The 20,187-nt window shown below is 41.9% G+C and overlaps 1 protein-coding gene and 1 pseudogene across 3 annotated transcripts in view; both read right to left on the bottom strand.

Annotated features, from left to right (window-relative positions):
* The window catches only part of KCNH1 (potassium voltage-gated channel subfamily H member 1), a gene marked incomplete at both ends in the record, with an annotated part of 267,549 nt that overhangs the window by 84,362 nt on the left and 163,000 nt on the right, over positions 1-20,187 (bottom strand). The gene's annotated exons all lie outside the window — the stretch shown is intronic.
* LOC307093712 (acidic leucine-rich nuclear phosphoprotein 32 family member B-like) lies at positions 6,086-6,908 on the bottom strand (annotated as a pseudogene). The gene has a single exon. The product of its transcript is annotated as an acidic leucine-rich nuclear phosphoprotein 32 family member B-like (transcript).

Here is a 20,187-nt window from a genome sequence, read left to right as displayed (position 1 = left end):
TTAGCTGATTGTTTTGCTATTGATCTCTCTATTTTAATACCAGGCTCAAACTGCTATATCCTGATATATCCATTGACCTCTGAGAATTGAACTCTTTTCCCCACCTCACCTCCAATCTCGCACGTATATACACAACTTTTCCCATTGCCCCACCCTCCCAATATAATTCTATAATCACAATGGTTATATAATTATCTATGTTTACATTATTATAAGTAGATGAATGCTATTCACAGCTAAGTCATTCACAGCTAAGTCGTGTACTATATGTGGTTACTTTTCCTTTTCTGCAATGTAGCTAATAATGATCTTTGTCTTTTCTTGCTTAGTCTACTTATGGCTAATGTGACTCCAAATTCTCCCACAGATAAATGCCTCTTCCTACTATATCAAAACACAGTAGTTAGTTTATTAATTAAAGAAATCTCTCCTGGAGACTTCTGAACGATTGCCTTGTCATCTGCGTGGACGTCTCTGCCCCTGTATCCTGGGAAGTCCCTTCATTTAGTATTCAGGTGGGATCCCAACCCCCTATCTTCATCCCTCTTGTTTTACCCCCTTTTTGCTGGTAGAAGACATCGTCTAACAGCTTTCAGAGAAAGGATATATGGGAGCACAGTTTTTGAGACCCAGTGTTTATTCTTATACTGAATTAACAGCTTGGCTGGGTGTGGCATTCTAGATTAGAAATCCTTTTTTTTTTTCTTCCAGAATTTTGAATGCATTTCTCCATTGTGTTCCCTTGCTATTGAGAAGTCAAAAGCATTCAGATCCTTCATCCTTCAAACTGAATCTGTTTTTTTTTTTTCTATCTAGAAATTCTTTTTTCAGCAATGATCTAAAAATGCATAATAATGGACCTTTTGCTGTGTTCACTCTTTAATCCATTATGCTAGGCTTTCAATAAACCCTTCCAATCTGGAAAGTTATGCCCTTCAAGGAAATTCATTCTCTCTCTCTCTCTCTCTCTCTCTCTCTCTCTCTCTCTCTCTCCCCAGCAGATCAAAGTGGGTAACAAAGGATAACCATAATAAGGACACTTTTTATTTCTAGTCAGCTTTCTTTTATCACTTGGAATAACATTCTTCATGCTTTCTCAAAGGCTAGGGCAGTGGTCGGCAAACTTCGACTCTGTTGACTAATGAGTTTGCCGACCACTGGGCTAGGGAGAAGGGAAATTGAGAGACTGTTCTATGAACCCAGGATGGAGGGAAACCCTAGTCAGAAGCAACACAAGGGCAACGGAAAGGAAGTAGGTAGCTCAATCCCTAGGATCTTGGTGGAACAAAAAAGAGACTCAAAGAATGTGTTTAAGGCTATTGGTCCTAAGCTCCTGGCTCTTCCCCGCTTCCACTTTTAACCTGCTCTCTAGCTCCCCATCCTTCTGAGCTCCCAGTCTCTAGATGAGAAAGCTGAGGGAAGGGACATCTACTCCAGGTTCCAGAAGCGGGGTGGGCACCTGTCTGCTACCACAGGGAGGTGATGAAGGGAAGAACCATCCCTGTGTTAGCAGGGCATCCCTGGCATTCTAGAGACCAGCTTCTGCAAGGCCGTTAGAACCTCGCCAACACACTTTCAATATATTTTTTTATTGATTTCAGAAAGGAAGGGAGAGGAAGAGATAGAAACATCAATAATGAGAGAGAATCATTGACTGGCTGCCTCTTGCACGCCCCCCAAAGGGGGGTTGAGCCCGCAATCCAGGCATGTGCCCTTAACTGGAATCGAACCCAGGACCTTTCAGTCCGCAGGCCGACACTCTATCCACTGAGCCAAACCAGCTAGTGCTCGCCTGCACACTTTTAATAATCAGTGAGTTAGATAGACTTATGGCTCCTCGAGCAAGCTGACCATTATTCATAAAATTATTTCTGTTGGAAAATGCACCCCAACTTCTAATAAACAATCTTGCAGAGCATAATTTATCCCAAAACTCGAGAAGGTTAAATGAAATATTTTTATATTTAATTATAAATTAAAGGCTCTATTTTTGTAATTATAAATTAATGGTTCTATTTATGTTATAGCCATAAATACCTCTGCAAGTGTATTTATTAAAGCTTAGAGATAACGAAAGGATTAAAATTATATCTTTTGCCTTTTTGTAAAAATGAAAAAAGTGTTGCCCTATGTTGGTAGTTTATGGATCTATCCAAGCAGACTTTTCTATGCAAAATTCCAGATAGTATATTAAAATCAAATTTAAAGAAGACTTTACCACTAAACCTATGTTTGTTTCTATAGTCCTAATTCCCAGCAAAAGACCATGAGGCCTTTGTTAGCCCCTCACCTGGAAACTCCATTCGGCAATGATGGGGGCATGCTGGTCATGGAAGATGGGTTGATATGTTATAGTCACATTGGCTCTCTGACGTCTTTTTCCTCACTTTCACGCCAAATTACAGAAAAAGAAAGGACTGAAAAAGCATGGGCTGAGCGAATACATAGGGGGAATAACTATTGATAAAAGAGACAAATCAGGAAACAATGTAATAATTGAAAAGATAATTATTAGAAATGGAGGTAGGCTTTCAAAGTCCTGGAGGCCTCATTACATAGGCATGATTGATTAAATCACTGGCCACTGGCGAATGAACTCAATCTCCAGCACCTGGGGGAGGGAAGCTGAAAGTCCCAACCCTCTAATCCCACGGTTGGCTCCACTGGCACCCAGCCCCATCCTTAGGTGCAAGTCCAAAGGTCACCTCCTTAATGTAAAAAGTGGTACTCTCATCACAGGAAATTCCAGGGGTTTTAGGAGCTCTGTGCCAGAAACAGGTGAAAATCAAATACAGTAGATGTTTCTTATTATAAATCACACAAGGACTTCCCAAAGTCAGGTCTCAGACCAGTAGCATCCGCCACCTGGGTAATTGTTAGAAATGCAAACTCCCTGGCCCACCCCAGACCTATTGGATCAGAATCTCTGAGAGTGAGGCCCAGGAATTTGTATTTTTTTCAAAAATTTCAGGTAATTTTGAGGCATCTTAAAGTTTGAGAGGCACTGCTTTATGCCATCCTCATCCTCAGTATGTCTCCTAAGTTTTAAGTTTAATGCCCCAACCTAAGGGAGGCAGATGGTCAGGGTGGGGGGTGAGATACTGGGCTATATTGAAGAAACAGAAAGGGAATATCAAGGCAGCTACCCTCACTCAGCAGACAGAACAATGGCAATGAAGCCAGGAGACAACGAGAAAGCAATCCCACAGGTTAGCGATGCAGTAGTCCCTCCGTACGATGGTTTCACTTTCTGAGGAAGCTCTCTAGACTCCATGGTAAAAACTCCTGAAATAAACAATGCGGTAAGTGTTCAAGTGCGCTCTGTTCCGTGTAGTGTGATGAAATCTCGAGCTGTCCGGCTCCATCCTGCTCAGGACGTGAATCAGCCCTTTGCTTAGCGTATCCACACTGTGTACACTCTGCATAGTACCTGTCTCAGTTACCAGATGGACTGTTGTGGCATTGTAGTGCTTGTAGTCAAACAGCCCTTATTTTACTTAATACTGTCCCCAAAGTGCAAGAATCGTGATGCTGGCAATTCAGATGCGCCAACGAGAAGCTGTGAAGTGCTTCCTTTAGGTGAAAAGGTATGTGTGTATAGGGGAAAATAGAGTATACACTATGTAGGGGTTGGTACTATCCACGGTTTCAGGCATCCACTGGGAGTGTTATTTAAGGTGTTATCCCCCGTAAGTAAGGGGGCAGGATTGACTCTACCTTGATGTACGGGATGTTTGACTTTCCTGTCAGCACAATGCCCTCATTCCTCCTCAAGAGGGACAGCTATTGCCCCGGGCAATAATTATCTTTCGAGTGCCCCCTAAATCAAGGCATCTAAAACGCATCCATCCCCCATTATATAACAAGCAAAGCCTGAACACTCTCATTTAATATCCTGCTAAGAATAGCACAGAGTCCTATGCCACACTGAAACTCTGCTGTGTTGGTGAATGTCACTTAACAAGCAAAATTCTTACAGGGGAGACAGAAGGTTATTTTCAGGTACTTCTCATCTGTCGAATAAAGCATCAGCGCCCACTCCGTGCTAACCCGTCACCAGCGTCGTCTGTGCAACCTCATTTCAACCAGGGCTTCAATAGCACCACAGATAAAATGCACAGCAATTTCCACGGGCAATTACTCCCGCAAATGACTCAGAGAAGGTCAGGTACAGGTTGGAAAGGTCTCCAAATAATTTGCTACTTTCACCTGTTTTGCGCTTGCTGAGTTCTTGATGGCAAAGAGACGACCCCTTAGTTCAGGTGAACCTGGCTAGAGGGAGGCTCGCGTGCGGGCTTACAAACCTAGGTCTTGCTTTACTTCATAGGCGGAGAGCCCTAAGCTTTCTATTTCTCCAATAGGAGCCATCAGAGAGAGTCTAATTAATAGAGCCATTAAAAATAACACATACGTTTTAAAGCCATTTAAACAAGTGTGTTAATCTTCACTAGGCTCATTTTCCAATAGGAATGATGTCTACTCCTAAAGTTACAAGCTCTTGCAAATCTCGAACTTCCTTGTTCTTCTACATCTCACAACGAAACAAAACAAAACAAAAAGAAAGTAAGAAAAAGGAAACCTTCAGAGGGCACTCCTGTCACCATGGTGAACTGGACTGGAACATCACAGTGACAGCACTGAGTGCCTATTAAAGACATACCTCTTCCAGTAATAATAACAGGAAGAAATGAAAATCACTTTCTCTACCACTGGCAACTCTAACTGCAGCACCTGACCTCAGCATCTGTTGATTTTCCTTCTGTAACACCCATCAGTCTCTCAGTTTTCAAAGGCAGAATTGGAGATTTTAGTTGCTAAGTGACACTGTAGCTCCTAGTGCCTCTCTCCACGCTGTCTCCAAAGTAATAATTACCCAGAATGCTAGACCCCCCAGCGTCCTGCTATACAGGATGCCAACAAGTAGACATAAATTGTCACACTGGACAGAGCTTTCCTTCCTTCAGGAGTCAGGAGTCCTATTCCTGACTCTGCTGTCTACCAGCTGTAAGGCACAGGAGGCCCAAATATTTGTGCAACAAATGAATAAATTAATAATAACAATTGGTACTTATACGACTTTTATGATGTGCAAGTCATTCTTACAACCAATTTGCACACGTGATTTATCTTAATGGTAGGTACTATTATCTTCATTTTATTTATTTTTTATTTTTTTAAATAGTTTTTATTGATTTCAGAGAGGAAGGAAGAGGGAGAGAGAGAGAGAGAGAAACTTCAATGATGAGAATCATCAACCGGCTGCATCCTGCATGTCCCACTGAGGACCAGGCCTGCAACCCGGGCATGTGCCCTGACTGGGAATCGAACGGTGACCTCCTGATTCATAGGTTGACGCTCAACCACTGAGCCATGCCGGCGGGGCTTATCTTCATTTTATTGATAAAGAATGTGAGTCAAGAATGTTTGTGACTTGGCCAAAGTCACACAGCTGTTAAGTGGCCGATGGAGGATTCACACCCAGTCAGGGTGGCTCAGGAATCCACTCCTCCACTCCCACAGCACCAGATGCCTCATACTGACTAACTCAAATCTCTTAACAGCACTATGAGGTAAGGACTATCATTACCCTTATTTGCAGATGGGCCACAGAGAGATTAAGTATCTTGGCCAAGGTCACATAGCTAGTAAGTATAAAGCTGGATTCAAACCCAGGCGGTCCCACTACAAAGTCCGTGCCCTTTACACAAGGGTTTCTCAGCCTCAGCACCACTGATATTTTGGGCAGCGGATTCTTTACTAAGGGAAGCTGTCTTTCTTTTTTATGTTAAGGTTTTATTTACAAAGCTTCTTTGTTGTACTGAAGGTAGAAATGCTCTTACAATCTAAGTATAATAGACTGTTGACTCACCAGTCACGGCTATCCACGCCAGAGCAAGAGTCTTACACGAAAACCTAACAGCACTTACAATTTTGTTGGGGTTTTAGTCCCAAAGCTTGATGGTGGATTTCCAAGAGGAAAGCAGAATGGCACTTGGGTGGTGGGTCTGTTTCACAGCTACCTTTACAAAAATAAACAAAACCCAGCTACCAAATCCATATGAGCCATCCAACCAATACTAAACAGTTATTCATCATCTTCTCCTTCGTAATCTGGTACTCTTTCTCTTTTCTCCTCTCCAGCTTTCCTCCTCCTCTTCATCCTCATCCTCATCCTCTTCATCAACTTCTCCATCATGTCCCAATTCTTCTTCCTCCCCACTGACTTCATCTTCATCATCAAACTCTTCCTCCTCACCATCCTCGTCTTCATCTTCTCCTTCATCCTCCTCTTCTTCGTCTACATCATCTACTTGGCATGTGAGTCAGAGGGTTCTCCATCTTCTCTCTTAGAGCCATCCAGGTCGGTCAGCTGGGGCAGGCGCTAGGAGACCCTCTTGGAAGTCATTCAGATTAGTGACCTCACAGTTAAACAGACCCAAGCTTTTCAGATATTCTTAATTTTTCAAAGGTCCCAAGGAGCAGGTATTTCCATTGAAGTGTAGATGTGTGAGATTTAGACATTTTTCTGCTAACCTGTCCAGACCTCCAAAGATTCTGTTGTCACCGAGCTCATGCCTTTTCCGTTTAGATAGTTTGGGGAGATTTGAAACTGAAATCAAGCCTACATTTATCAAACTTAGGAACTCTAAGTTCACAAATTTGGCTGTTAAGCCCTCCATTTTCCCATCCTTTGATTTGCAATTGTCCATAAGTTTGCAAACCAGTTCCTCAGCTCCAGGTCCATGTGTCCCCCTTCCCTCCTCTCCAAACTTAACTGTGGCAGCGAGGCCATCATAAGGGGCTGCCCAGCAGAGGCCAGAGGCCTGGGGCACGGTCCCAGAAGGCCTCAGAGCCAAGTTACTCACTGGAGCAAGAGAAACCAAGGAGAAAAGGGGCTGGAGCATCATGCTGGTCTCACTCCCCCCTCCCCTCCCCCAACTGCACCCATGCACCCAGCACTCCGCTTACAGGTGAGGAGGCTTGGGCAGTAGCTGTCTTGTGAATTACAGGATGTTTAGCAGAATCCCTGGCCTCTACCCACTGATGCCTGTAGCACCTTCTAGTTGTAACAATGAAAAATGTCTCCAGACATTGCCATATGTCCCTTGCGGGCAAATCCACCCCAAATTGAGAACTATTGCTCTACACTTTGCTGCCTTTCCTTGAGTAAGTAAACCTGCCAACGGAGGGAGTCCAACAAGAAACAGGGCTACGTGGGGTCTAAGTCCTTCCGACCTCCAACAAAGGACTATGATTATGAATTGTAATTATGGAATCAGAAAGAAAAATTGAATGATGATATTACACCAGATCTATTCATGATGATAAAAACTTGGCCTTTCTCATCTTCTTAGAGACGGAAAGACAATTTCCAGCATAATAATAATGCCCATACTTGGCTTTTGGACTTCTTCTAAGCCCAGACATCTGTCTTCAACCAAAATTTTGACCAGGTGGAAAATAATTCTCTTATCATTGTCCCACACCCTGAGTCTCTGCTGCCTCCTTCCCACTGAATCTGATATAGCAAAGCAGTCAGAGCTTAGGTCATACTGACTGAAGGGTGGAACACCAACTCCGTTAGTTACTTGCTGTGTGACTTTTGGTAAATCACTGGATGTCTCTGAGCTCCATTTCCCTCATCTTGGGATAATACCATCTGCCTCACAGTAAGATTTTGGCCAGGATTAAATGCGACGACATATAGAAGTGCTCCATGCAGTCCATGGTCAATACATATCAGTTGTTGCTATGTTATTATTATTCAAGATCCAACCCAAAACGCAACTCTTCCAGAATTCCCCTGAAAATCATCACATCTGACTTCCCCACTGTGCTCCCCAGTATAATGCATGTGAAATTAACAATACTCCCATGGGCCCTACCTAGCTGGAACCACCATGACCATGATTCTCAACCAGGGGCTATCTTAGAATCACCAAGAGGGCTGTTTAAAATTTACATTTTCCTAGGTTTAGTTATACCCAGGGGTGAAGTGGGGTGAGAAGAAGGTGAGCAAGTAGCCTTTAAAAAACTTCCCATGATTCTTACAGGCGCCATTTCCTCACCCCCACCTGTGAGCCTCTAAATTAGTCTGCAAGTGACCATTGGATGCCTGGTTTTGTAAAAGTCTGGTTATGTTCAACTATTTTAAAAATGTTTAAGGAAAAGAGGGTGATCTCTTTACAAAACTAATTATAAAACAACAGGCTTCACCAGGAAGTATTTAATTGGTACTGGTGTTAAAAAATAAAAGAGGGGGAGTAGTTAATTGAAGAAATTAGCAGCTAAGTTGATGTATAAACTTTCCCAATTGAGAAAAAATAATCATAGGCTAGATTCACTTTTTTTAAAAAAAAATAGATTTACATTTTTTAGAAAGTGGGAAAATATCATAGTCCTTTTTTTTTTTTCTTCTCTTTTCTCCCTTGAAAGAGGAAAAATTAACCATAGCTAGAGAAAAAGATACTTTGAGGCCTTGAAATTAGCAAGGTCATTATTTTTCATGAAGAGAGATGGCGAAGTGGGGCTGGCCAAGTGTCACGAGGAACGAACAGAACCTTCATCAGGGGTCTGAAGAGCCAAGTGTTGCGGGTCTGACACTTTGTACAGACCAAGAGCCCTGGGCCTCCTGACCTTGAATCACTAGGGCTGTGAGACATTCAAGGTTGCCCTGAAGGTACAGAGAAAAATAAAAATTGAGCTAAACAGCGCCAGATACGTTGAGTTTAGGAAGGGAAACAAAACAACATTCAACTTGTACTTAGCTATTTGAGAACGTATTTTATATACCTTGATAGATTTGTCCATAAAATAGCGATCAAAAGTAATGGATTCTACTCTTCTGTTGATGGGGTTGCTGCTAATAGAAAATACCTGGGTGGTGAACTTCTCCAGGTTTCTGAGACAGTTTCACCACTACACCACCACTGAGCTCCCAAGGACTATAAGAACAGTGCTTAGCAACACATAATCAGCCCTGAGAGAGGCAAAAGAAACAACTCCAGAGAATTCTGCTGGAGGAGCAAAGCCAAGGCCAGAAGGAAGCACATGAGAAAATGTTCTGGACATGGAAATAAACAAAGGGGCAGAAGGCAGGGACAAGAACAACAAGGGCCAGAAGGCAGGTGAGGCTATTGAGCTACAACCTAAGTATACAGAAACGAATTCTGCATCTAACTGACCCCATTTGGGGGACTGAGCAAAGAAAGGCCTCCTTCATGAGATGATGCCAGAACTTAGTCTTGAATTATTCTGGTCAATGAGGGAGAGGGGTTAAATAGAAAATTCCAGGCAAAGGAATAGCATGGCCCAGGTGGGAAGGTTGAGAGAACAGATATTATTGGAGGAACTGGAAGTCTCTCAGCAAAGCTAGTGCCTAGAATGCAAGGATGGTAGTAGGGTGATCCTAGATAGGAGGTTGGAGCGTGACAAAACCCACATCGTGAAGGGAGTCCTTGGGTTTTATCCTGAAGGCAGTGGAGCTCCTAATCTACACCTGGTATCTCTGCCCTTGAACTCAGCATGGACATGACAACTTCAAGCAGCATCCCAGGATTTGGGTGCTGCTCTGCTCACAAGTTCCTGGGGAGGGATGAGAGCAGCCCTCCAACTGGGGTGCTCATTCTAACAGCTGGTTAACTACCCATCTCGGAGTTTATGAGTGACCTACTGGTATTACCATACCTTCCAAACTACTCATTTGGTTTGCCAAGACAGGGTATCAATATATATTATAGAATTAACTTGTTTGTTAATTCTGATAGAAAATGTTGTTTAGTGGAAGTTTTCAAATTGCCATTCTGAAGCTTTTGAAATATTTTCCAACGTTATTGAGTACACTGGGAGGAGTTTCAGAAAGATGTGTTCACTGAGTGAGGTCTACAAGTTCAACAATTGTTAGTAAACAGAAGACCAGAAGCACATCCTCACCTTCCCTCACACATCGCTCCTCTCGGGCAGACACAAAGGTAGAGAGCCTGGTTCCACCACGGCCTCCACTTCTCTTCTAACACACAGACTTCAACTCCACTCAAACAGGCTCTTCAGAGCCAATGACCCTCTGGATGCCTCCCTGAATCTGAAAGAGGGGATATAGAGAACCTGAGAAGTGACAGGCTTGGCCCTAGGAAGGTTGCTATGGCAATGCCAATATGAGGAGGAAAAGGAAGTTTTGAAGCCCGAGCTTATAGGAAGAGCACATAAATAGCCTGTATTCTGCCCTGAGAGGCATGATTAAAGCTCGGTGCTGCTCCTCAGTGGGGCTCACGGGGCGCTCCCACGGGAGAAGGCAGCGAGGGCAGACTCCGAAGGGGAGGAGTATTTTATCACTGACATAATTTACAATGGCCAGCTTCTGGTGATAATAAAGACAGTGCAACTTTCCCTTGATATTTTAATATTTTTGAATGCTCTACAGCCAATCCACTAGTGTGGGCCATTCCAACCCCAATCTCACTCTTGGGATGGGCCTACTCCTTCCTGGTCTCTGGTTACAACAGGTGGGCTGGGGTGTCAGAATGATAAAACAGGATTTTCCGAGCCCCATTTGGTACTTGGTTTTTTAAACAGCAGCAGGATACTTTCTGCTGCTTAGAAACTGCAGATCACGTGCCCTCTTTGGAACAAAAAGCTGTCAACTATTTAATCTGAAATTGAATGGGCTTTCAGCTTCAATTTAAGGGACAAACTTGATCTCTTCATTCATTCATTTGTTCCACAAACATTTTACCCAGCATCTCCCTTGTGATAAGCATGGTACTAGCACTCAGATAGCATGTCCAATAAGATCTGGTCCCACATGACTAGATAAGTGAGAGATGGTGTGGTCAGGGAGCTATCTAGACTCGGGGGCGGGGGGCATGAGCATTATGCCCAGAGGAGAGCTTTGAGAGATACATGGGAGATGGAGGTGTGGTGGTGGGGTAGGGAAGGAAGACTCCCAAACAAAGGCAACTGTGTCAGCCCTGGGGCGCAGGGCCTGGGTGGGGCATGGTGAGAGAAATGGCTGGACAGGTGGGCAGGGACCTGAAGCTTTCTGTGCTTGGCTTTTACTTCATTAAGACTTGCTCGCCTCACCACGCCACTAGTGTGTGCTATGGACCCATGGACATTTTCAGAGCTTCATTGGATTAATGAGGGTACAGGACTGCCCTTTGCTGAAGGATTTCCATTACTCAGTTATTTCCACCATTAACTCTTATTGCTTTGATTAAATCCTGGCAGAGTAATAAAGCCACTGCGGGTCATCAGCCAGTTGGTCAAATAACATGGATTGAATGCCCCATTTCCCCACCTACCAACTCTCCTTCCACTTTTTTTATCAGTCTTGCCATGGAGGCTAACCACATTAGTATCATTTCTGCACACACCCATTTCCTCATACTTTTCAATTCATTTACCTGAACACTCCACTTCTGTTATGTTTCTGCTGCCCACTTTATCTACTCCATTCCTGCTGCTGCTTCTAGTGTTTAGAACCATTCCTTCTTAAAAGTCCATATTTCAATCTCTTCCTAAGCCCCTGTTCTCTCTTGGGTCCCTGCCATACCGCTTCAAATCCTGCCTCTACTCTGCAGTGGCTGACTATCTTTCCAAAACACTCCTTTCATCATATCATTCCCAGCTCCAAACTTCAGAGGTTCCCCACTGACTCAGCATCCAGTCCATCCTCCCTAAGCATAGCACCCAAGCACGTGACTCCAACCTGCCTTTGCACAACTGTCTTCCACTACTCACTCTCATAGAACTATGCTTCAGACCACCTCCCTTCCTTGTATGTGCACCCTGCACTCAGGATTGGCTCTATGGACATCTAACCTAGGTAGTCACATGGCCTCTGCCATCAGAAGGTCCCATGCTTGGTTGAAGGCTCTGTTGTCACTATGTTATAATGTTTGATCGTTTTGGAACAAGGGCTTAGCATTTTCATTTTGCACTGGGTCCCACAGTTATGCTGCTGATTCTGCCTGCTTTCCATCCCTATATTTACTCATATTGTCTCTCGATAGAATGACCTTCATTTGCCCACTCCTTCCTGCTAGTACCTGACCGCTCTTTCAAGGCTCAACTCAAGTGCCATCAAGTCTCCCCAAGCCTAAAGCAGGCTTTCCTCTCTGGGTTCCCAAAGCACTTGGCTTTTACTTCTGTTTCAGCACTTGTCAAACAAAACTCACATTGAAGTTATTTGCAAACATGACTCCCCCTAGAAGGACATGCACGTTTCTTTCAGATGGGGTGAGAGGTATATTCTTTCACCTCTATTGCTCCCCAGTGCCTGGCACAGAGTAAACTCAATACATTGCTGATGAACTGAATTTCACTCTCTGTAATAACCCAGTGATTTCTTGGCCATCAGTGTGCCATGTCCCTAAGGGCTACTCCTAGACCAGGCCAGTTCTGCTGACTGTGCCCGTGGTAACTTTTGGCTACCTCAAACACTATGGTGATGTAAGAATGGGCATAGGCAGCCACTTACTTGAGGAGAGTGAAATGATTTTGTAACTAGTAATGCACATGAATAGCTGACAGTGAAAAGGAGAAGAAAAAAAATCAACCCACATTTGAAAGCCAATGGGCCAGCGAAATTTTCCATAAAAGAGAACTGATTCCCAGTTGAATATAAAATAGTTTCTAAAGTAAGTGGATCCCTGGAATGCCCCAAGAGCCTTCCCGAGGATGAAGGTTTCCACCACAGAAGTAGCCAGCTGAGCTCAGCTGTGACTATTTGCCCTGAGGACCATGTTGCATCAAGAAAGGTCCCAACTACAATGAATACTATCCCTGTATTTTCCTCTAGCACATCTTAATCCAGTCATGTCTTTTTCTTGCTAAATCCCTCCAAAGCCTCTTTTCCTGGAGAACAGAGTTCAAAAAACACCTTAATAAGAAACAGCCAATATTTGAGTGTTTTCTTTGTGCCAAGCACTATGTCAAGTGTTTTAGAAAGATGTTGATACCATTGTAATTAGCTAGTTAACAATAATAGGAAAGAAGCAAAGGGGAGGCCAGACATTATAGGCGTGTCATTTGGGTAGCTTCACCAGGAAGCTGCAATTTCACACTCCTCAGGGAACCACGGGTCCATTCCCTGCAGATTACTGGGTGAAGGGACTGGACAAATGGGAAGATGGGCTTCTGAGCAGTGAGTTGAGGTGACATAGGGAAGGTACTTGCGTGTCAGTCAAGCCTGAGAACAGAGTTCATTGGCCAGAGTGGGGCCACTGCAAGCCCATGAAAATTTGGGAACACATAATCCCCTAAACAAAGGAGTTCACACGTGTGGCTCTTGGCTCATGGCTCTTGGCCCTCTGGTTCCTTTGGCTTTGCTCTGCCCGTGTTTCCTCAATAGCCATGTGGCCATGGGGACCCTACACACAATGGACTGATGGACTGCAGCTTAGTTTGCAGCTGGGAACACAAACTAAGCTAGCCTGATGGTGAACTGGACTGCTCCAACACGGAATGGAAACTCTGGACACAGGCTTTGATCTTAGCTCTGCTGAAAGCAAAATGGGACTTCTTCTATGACTTGGACTAAGGGAATTGGGACCTTGGAAACTCAGGGTTTTGATTCAACAGAAATAAAGCTTTCTATAATATCTCATTCTCCCATGTGAGTTCAGATAATTCCTTTTCTCAGAACAAAATCAGAAATGGAAGAGGTGAAATAACAACAGACCCCGCCGAAATACAAAGGATTGTTTCAAAATACTACGAACAACTCTATTCCAACAAACTGGACAACCTGGAGGAAATGGACATATTCCTAGAAAAATATAACCTTCCAAAACTCAATCAGGAAGAATCTAAACAGCTCAATAGGCCAGTAACTATGGAAGAAATTGAAGCAGTCATCAAAAAGCTTCCGGCAAACAAAAACCCGGGGCCAGACGGCTTCACAGGAGAGTTTTACCAAACATTCAAGGGAGAACTAAAACCTATCCTTCTCAGACTATTCCAAAAAATTCAAGAGGAAGGAACACTTCCAAGCTCCTTCTATGAAGCCAGCATCACCCTAATACCAAAACCAGATAAAGACAACACAATGAAAGAGAATTACAGGCCAATATCCCTAATGAACACAGATGCCAAAATCCTCAACAAAATTCTAGCAAATCGGCTCCAGCAGTACATCAGAAAGATCATACACCATGACCAAGTAGGATTTATCCCAGGGATGCAAGGATGGTACAATATCCGCAAATCAGTAAACGTGATACATCACATAAACAAACTGAGAGATAAAAATCACACAGTCATATCAATTGATGCAGAAAAAGCATTTGACAAAATCCAACACCCTTTCTTGATAAAAACTCTCAACAAGGTGGGAATAGAAGGATCATACCTCAACATAATAAAAGCTATATATGATAAACCCACAGCAAACATCATACTCAATGGGCAAAAACTAAAACCATTTCCCCTAAGAACAGGAACAAGACAGGGATGCCCACTCTCACCACTCCTGTTTGACATAGTACTGGAAGTATTAGCCATTGCAATTAGACAAGAAGAAGAAATAAAAGGCATCCAAATTGGAAAAGAAGATGTAAAGCTGTCCTTATTTGCAGATGACATGATATTGTACATAAAAAACCCAAAAGACTCCATCAAAAAACTAACAGACTTAATAAATGAATTCGGCAATGTAGCAGGATACAAAATTAACGCCAAGAAATCTATGGCCTTTCTATACACCAATAGTGAACTTACAGAAAGAGAGACTAAAAAAGCAATCCCATTTACCATCGCACCAAAATAATTAAGATACCTAGGAATAAACTTAACTAAGGAGGTAAAAGACCTATAGGCGGAAAACGACACAACACTGAAAAAAGAGATAGAGGAAGACGTAAACAGATGGAAGAACATACCATGTTCATGGATTGGTAGAATCAACATCATTAAAATGTCCATACTACCCAAAGCAATCTACACATTCAATGCATTCCCCATTAAAATACCAACGGCATATTTCACAGACCTAGAAAGAACTCTCCAAAAATTCATCTGGAATAAAAAAAAAAAACCCTGAATAGCCACAGCAATCCTGAGAAAAAAGAATAAAGTAGGAGGGATCTCAATACCAGATTGCAAGCTGTATTACAAAGCCACTGTTCTCAAAACAGCATGGTACTGGCACAAGAAAAGACATATTGATCAATGGAATAGAAAAGAGAATCCAGATATCAACCCAAACAACTATGCTCAATTAATATTTGACAAAGGAGACATGAACATACAATGGAGGCAAGACAGTCTCTTCAATAAATGGTGTTGGGAAAATTGGACAGAAACATGCAAAAAAATGAAACTAGATCACCAACTTACACCATACACAAAAATAAACTCAAAATGGATATAGGACTTAAACATAAGACGGGAAACCATAAAAACTAGAGGAATCCAGAGGCAGCAAAATCTCAGACATATGCCGAAAGAACTTCTTCACTGATACTGCTCCTAGGGCAATGGAAGCTAAAGAGAAAATAAACAAATGGGACTACATCAAAATAAAAAGCTTTTTTACAGCAAAAGAAACTATCAACAAAACAACAAGAAATCCCACTGTATGGGAGAACATATTTGCAAATGTTATCACTGATAAAGGTTTAATCTCCAACATCTACAGGCAGCTTATACAACTTAATAAAAGGAAGATAAATGATCCAATAAAAAAATGGGCAACGGACCTAAATAGAATCTTTTCAAAAGAAGACAGAAGGAAGGCCAAGAGACACATGAAAACATGCTCAGAGTCACTAATTATCCAAGAGATGCAAATCAAAATGACAATGTGGTACCATCTCATACCGGCCAGAATGGCTATCATCAACAAATCAACAAACAACAAGTGTTGGCGAGGATGCAGAGAAAAAGGAACACTCGAGCACTGCTGGTGGGAATGTAGACTGGTGCAGCCACTGTGGAGAACAGTATGGAGTTTCCTCAAAAAACTGAAAATGGAACTCCCATTTGACCCAGTAATCCCACTCCTGGGAATATATCCGAAGAAACTGGAAACACCAATAAGAAAGGATATATGCACCCCTATGTTCATAGCAGCACAATTTACAATAGCTAAGATTTGTAAACAGCCTAGGTGCCCGTCAGCAGATGACTGGATCAGAAAACTATGGTACATCTACACAATGGAATACTATGCTGCCATAAAAAAGAAGGAATTCTTACCATTTGCAGCAACCTGGATAGAATTGGAGAACATTATGCTAAGTGAAATAAGCCAGTCAATGAAAGAAAAATACCACATGATCTCACTCATTCATGGATAATAAAGAATATTATAAACTGTTGAACAAAAAGATAGATACAGAGACAGTAAAGCATCAAACAGACTGTCAAATTACAGCGGGAAGGTTAGGGAGAGGTGGGGGAGATAAGAGATCAACTGAAGGACTTGTATGCATGCATATAAGCATAACCAATGGACACAAAACTTGGGGGTTGAGGGCATGTATGGGAGTGAGGTGGGGGGGGCAATGGGGAAGATATGTACACATATAATACCTTAATTAAAAAATGGAAAAAAAAAAGAAAGAAAATTCCTTTTCTCAGGATATAACAAGAAGCCCACTCCCATTAGCAACTTGTGGAGACATGGAGATCTCTCCATGGCCTTTATTCATGCCTATGTGCCCACTGCTTTTGCAGTATTAATAAACATATCAATACAATAAAACAGACAAATAATGTATTTGTATTATTATGTAAATAGTTTTTACTTCCCAAACTTGCTGAAAATGTCTTGGGGACACCCATGGACACCCAGGTCATGCTGTGAGAACTGTTGCTTTATACTCCTTTTTACAGCCAACTCAAATGTTACTCGCCTGAGGAATTTTTCTTGTTTGTTTGTCTCAAGAAAAGAGATATTTCATCTTAACGTATCAGTAGAAGTAAAGCAAATAATGGCAATGGTAGCTATTCCAAAGAAATGGAGACCAAAGTGTTTGTGCTGGTTTTATCTGGAAATATCATTCCTCATATGCTAAGTTTAGGTTTATACCCATGGTTGAGGGTGGCATGCTAAAACCCAAAAGTATGTTATTGGCAGAGATGTTCTAACAAATGATAACCTTCAAAACTTCTTGGGCAGAATTTACTTACAAAGGTTCAACAAAGTAAGTTCAAAAACCAAAAGAATTATTTAAAATCAAAAGTATAGCATTAGAGCCCGGCTGGCATGGCTCAGTGGTTGAGCGTCAACCTATGAGCCAGGAGGTCATGGTTCGATTCTGGTCAGGGCACATGCCTGGGTTGCGGGCTTGATCCCCAGTGTGGGGCATGCAGAAGGCAACTGGTCAATGGTTCTCTCTCATCATTGATGTTTCGATGTCTCTCTCCCTCTCCCTTCCTCTCTGAAATCAATAAAAAATATATATTTTTTTAAAAAAGAATATAGAATTAAAAACCAACAGAAGCAAATGTTTAAAGTTTACATATTAGCACTTTGCAGGCTTCTAATAAAATCACATTTGGGTTGCTAAGACAAAAAAACAACAACAACAAAAACATATGCAATCAGTGACATTAGTGAGAATCTGCATCAGAGGTGTTTGCTTGAAAATGCTGGGTAAACCTGCGGCAAGGAAGGTAGCTCCAGTACCACTTTCAAATGACACCAGGCTCATGATATGAAAGGCCAACTCTGAGACCAAATAAAGCAAGCCATGTATTTTCCATGACAATCTGACAAGTGCATTGATACAGCTCACATGGCAAGCTTTCAGTACATATGTGGTTGAACATGATGGTGATATGAGGAAGAGTCCTTTTTTTTTTTTTTCATGCTCATTACCAAAAGACACAATTAGCTCTCAAATGTATAAAACTAAGAAGGGTTAAATGACCAACAGATGTGGTTTGGAGTTTAAGTGTTGTGTAGAGTTTGTTCTGATAGCACAGCTGCGACGATAGGAAAACATTCTGGAATGCCTGCCCAGATTAATACACTTGCACCAGAGTGTAAATTAACGCATTGTTGGCTTTGTTGAGAAAGACTTGCTTAAAAAAAATAAATAAGTCAGCTGAACTCAACATTGTGATGCAATAAAATTGTGAGTTATGTGACGGTAAAGGAGTTAAATTCATGATGACTCTGAGTAGCTGAGGAGGAAGCTAATCATAAACAACAGTATTGCATATTGATGTTTGATGGCTATTGAAAGGAAAAGTTCCGTCAAGAGTGTCTGAAGTACCGAGTGAAATGAATGCTTAGTGTTCTGCAAGGTAAGAATCCAGCTTTCTAAAGATATAAATTAGACAGCCAGACATGTTTATTTGTCTGTCCCTGCCATTTGAATTATCTTAATACTTCCATGTGAGGAGCAGCAGGCTTCTCAATGGCAGATAAGATTGAAGACCAGAACCAGAAGCTACAAGCTTGAACAGTTTCCATAGTTTATGACATGCTCCAGGATTTAACAATTATTAATGAAGGAAGTGATGACATTGATACAGCACATCTGCCAAAAGTTATCACCAAATATTTTCTGAATTTCATCAAATGTCTTAAATTTATTTTCCTAGATTTATGCATAGAAAATTCAATGGATTTGTGTGTGTTTTTCATCAAAAGATAATCTAAATGTAATATTTTTAGAACTGGATACTGATGAAAAACTAAAGATGAATTTTGAAAACGCAGCACCACTTTCTTCATTTTAGATAAAAATTAAAAACAAGCCCAGCCGGCTCAGTGGATTGAGCATCATTCCATGCACCAAGAGGTTGCTGGTTAGATTCCCTGTCAGGGCACATGCCTGAGTTACTGGCTCGATCCCAAGTAGAAGACTTGTAGGAGGCAGCTGATCTATGTTTCTATCTCTCTCCCTCTCCCTTCCTCTCTAAAATCAACAAAAACTTCTTTTAAAAAATCTTCTGAGCAATGCTAAATTACCAAGGGTCTCTTTTCACATTCCTGTCAAAATAAGATCAGACCAGCCAAAGACTCTGTATGCCAATCCCACTACCCTAAGGAGAAATTCAGGGGTCAGAGCCTCAAGGGCCTTGAATGACCTTCCTTACATACCTAGGAACATAAGCCCGACACACTTCCATGAGGACCTTTTTTTCTTACCTCCAGGCCCTATAGGAGAAAGTTCTATTCCTTCATCCTGGGAGAATTTTTAGTCCATTCTTCAGTAACAATGATTCATTGTTATTCAGTAAGTCATTGCAAATCATTACTGAAAGTGCCTGCTCTTGAACAAAAGGGTTTAGGGTGGCTCAGAGCATTGGATGCTGCCGTAAAGATGTGGACACTACCTGGGAGTGGAGCCCTAGGGACCTTTGACATGGATGAGCGGTTCCCAGAATCATATTTCAGAAAAGGCAGTCTAGTCATCCACAACCTACTTTAATTCAGCACGCTTTCACTGAGCGCCCGAACCCTGGCTCATGTCCTTGAGGCACTCAGTGTGGACTCCATCATCTGTCCTGAGAATAGCATTTTTGTCAATCCAACCTAGATTAGATAAATTAGCAAGCAAGGAGCAAGCTCATATATGCGTGGTGTTCATTCAAAGAACGCATATAGGCATTTAATAGGAGGAATTGCATTTGACTCGTATAACTGTCTGATTATGATGGTGGGATGAAAAAAGTACAAATATAATAGGGATTTTCTAGAGTAATCACTTGTGTGTACCTGTCAACCAAAAAATGTGAAGAGCTTGCAATTCTTTCCTTTTTGTCTATGTTCCGAATATGTTTACGAAAACATAAATTTATGTCTGTTGAATCTAATAAAAATCGGGGCTTTATTTTATCCACCGCTTTTAAATTTAATTTTTCTAAGTGTAACTCTATTCTCACAAGAGCATTATTAGTCTGAGATGGATTAGATATCTTAAAAGGTCAAAAACTAGTTCTTGAAAAATGACTTTAAACTTATTATTTTTTTTAAAAAAAGGTAGTTCTTGAGAAGCACTGCACTGGAGAGCTGAGAATGCTAGTGATTTTAGTTTGTATTTGTGGAGACTCTCCATCCCATCATTAGTAAGTGTGCTCTCAGCTTTTTTTTTCTCCTGGCAACACTGTGTTCATGGGGAGCCACCCACACCCATTGTCCTGGGCCTCTCCTATGCCTACACCCAAGACTTCGGAAGGCGGTGCCCCGTGGAGTTTAGTAGTGGTGCCCAGGAAGAATAAAGTGAAAAC

Source organism: Cnephaeus nilssonii, assembly GCF_951640355.1.
Source record: "Cnephaeus nilssonii genome assembly, chromosome: 21".
Lineage (NCBI taxonomy): Eukaryota > Metazoa > Chordata > Mammalia > Chiroptera > Vespertilionidae > Cnephaeus > Cnephaeus nilssonii.
This window is presented reverse-complemented; position numbering and strand designations above follow the sequence as displayed.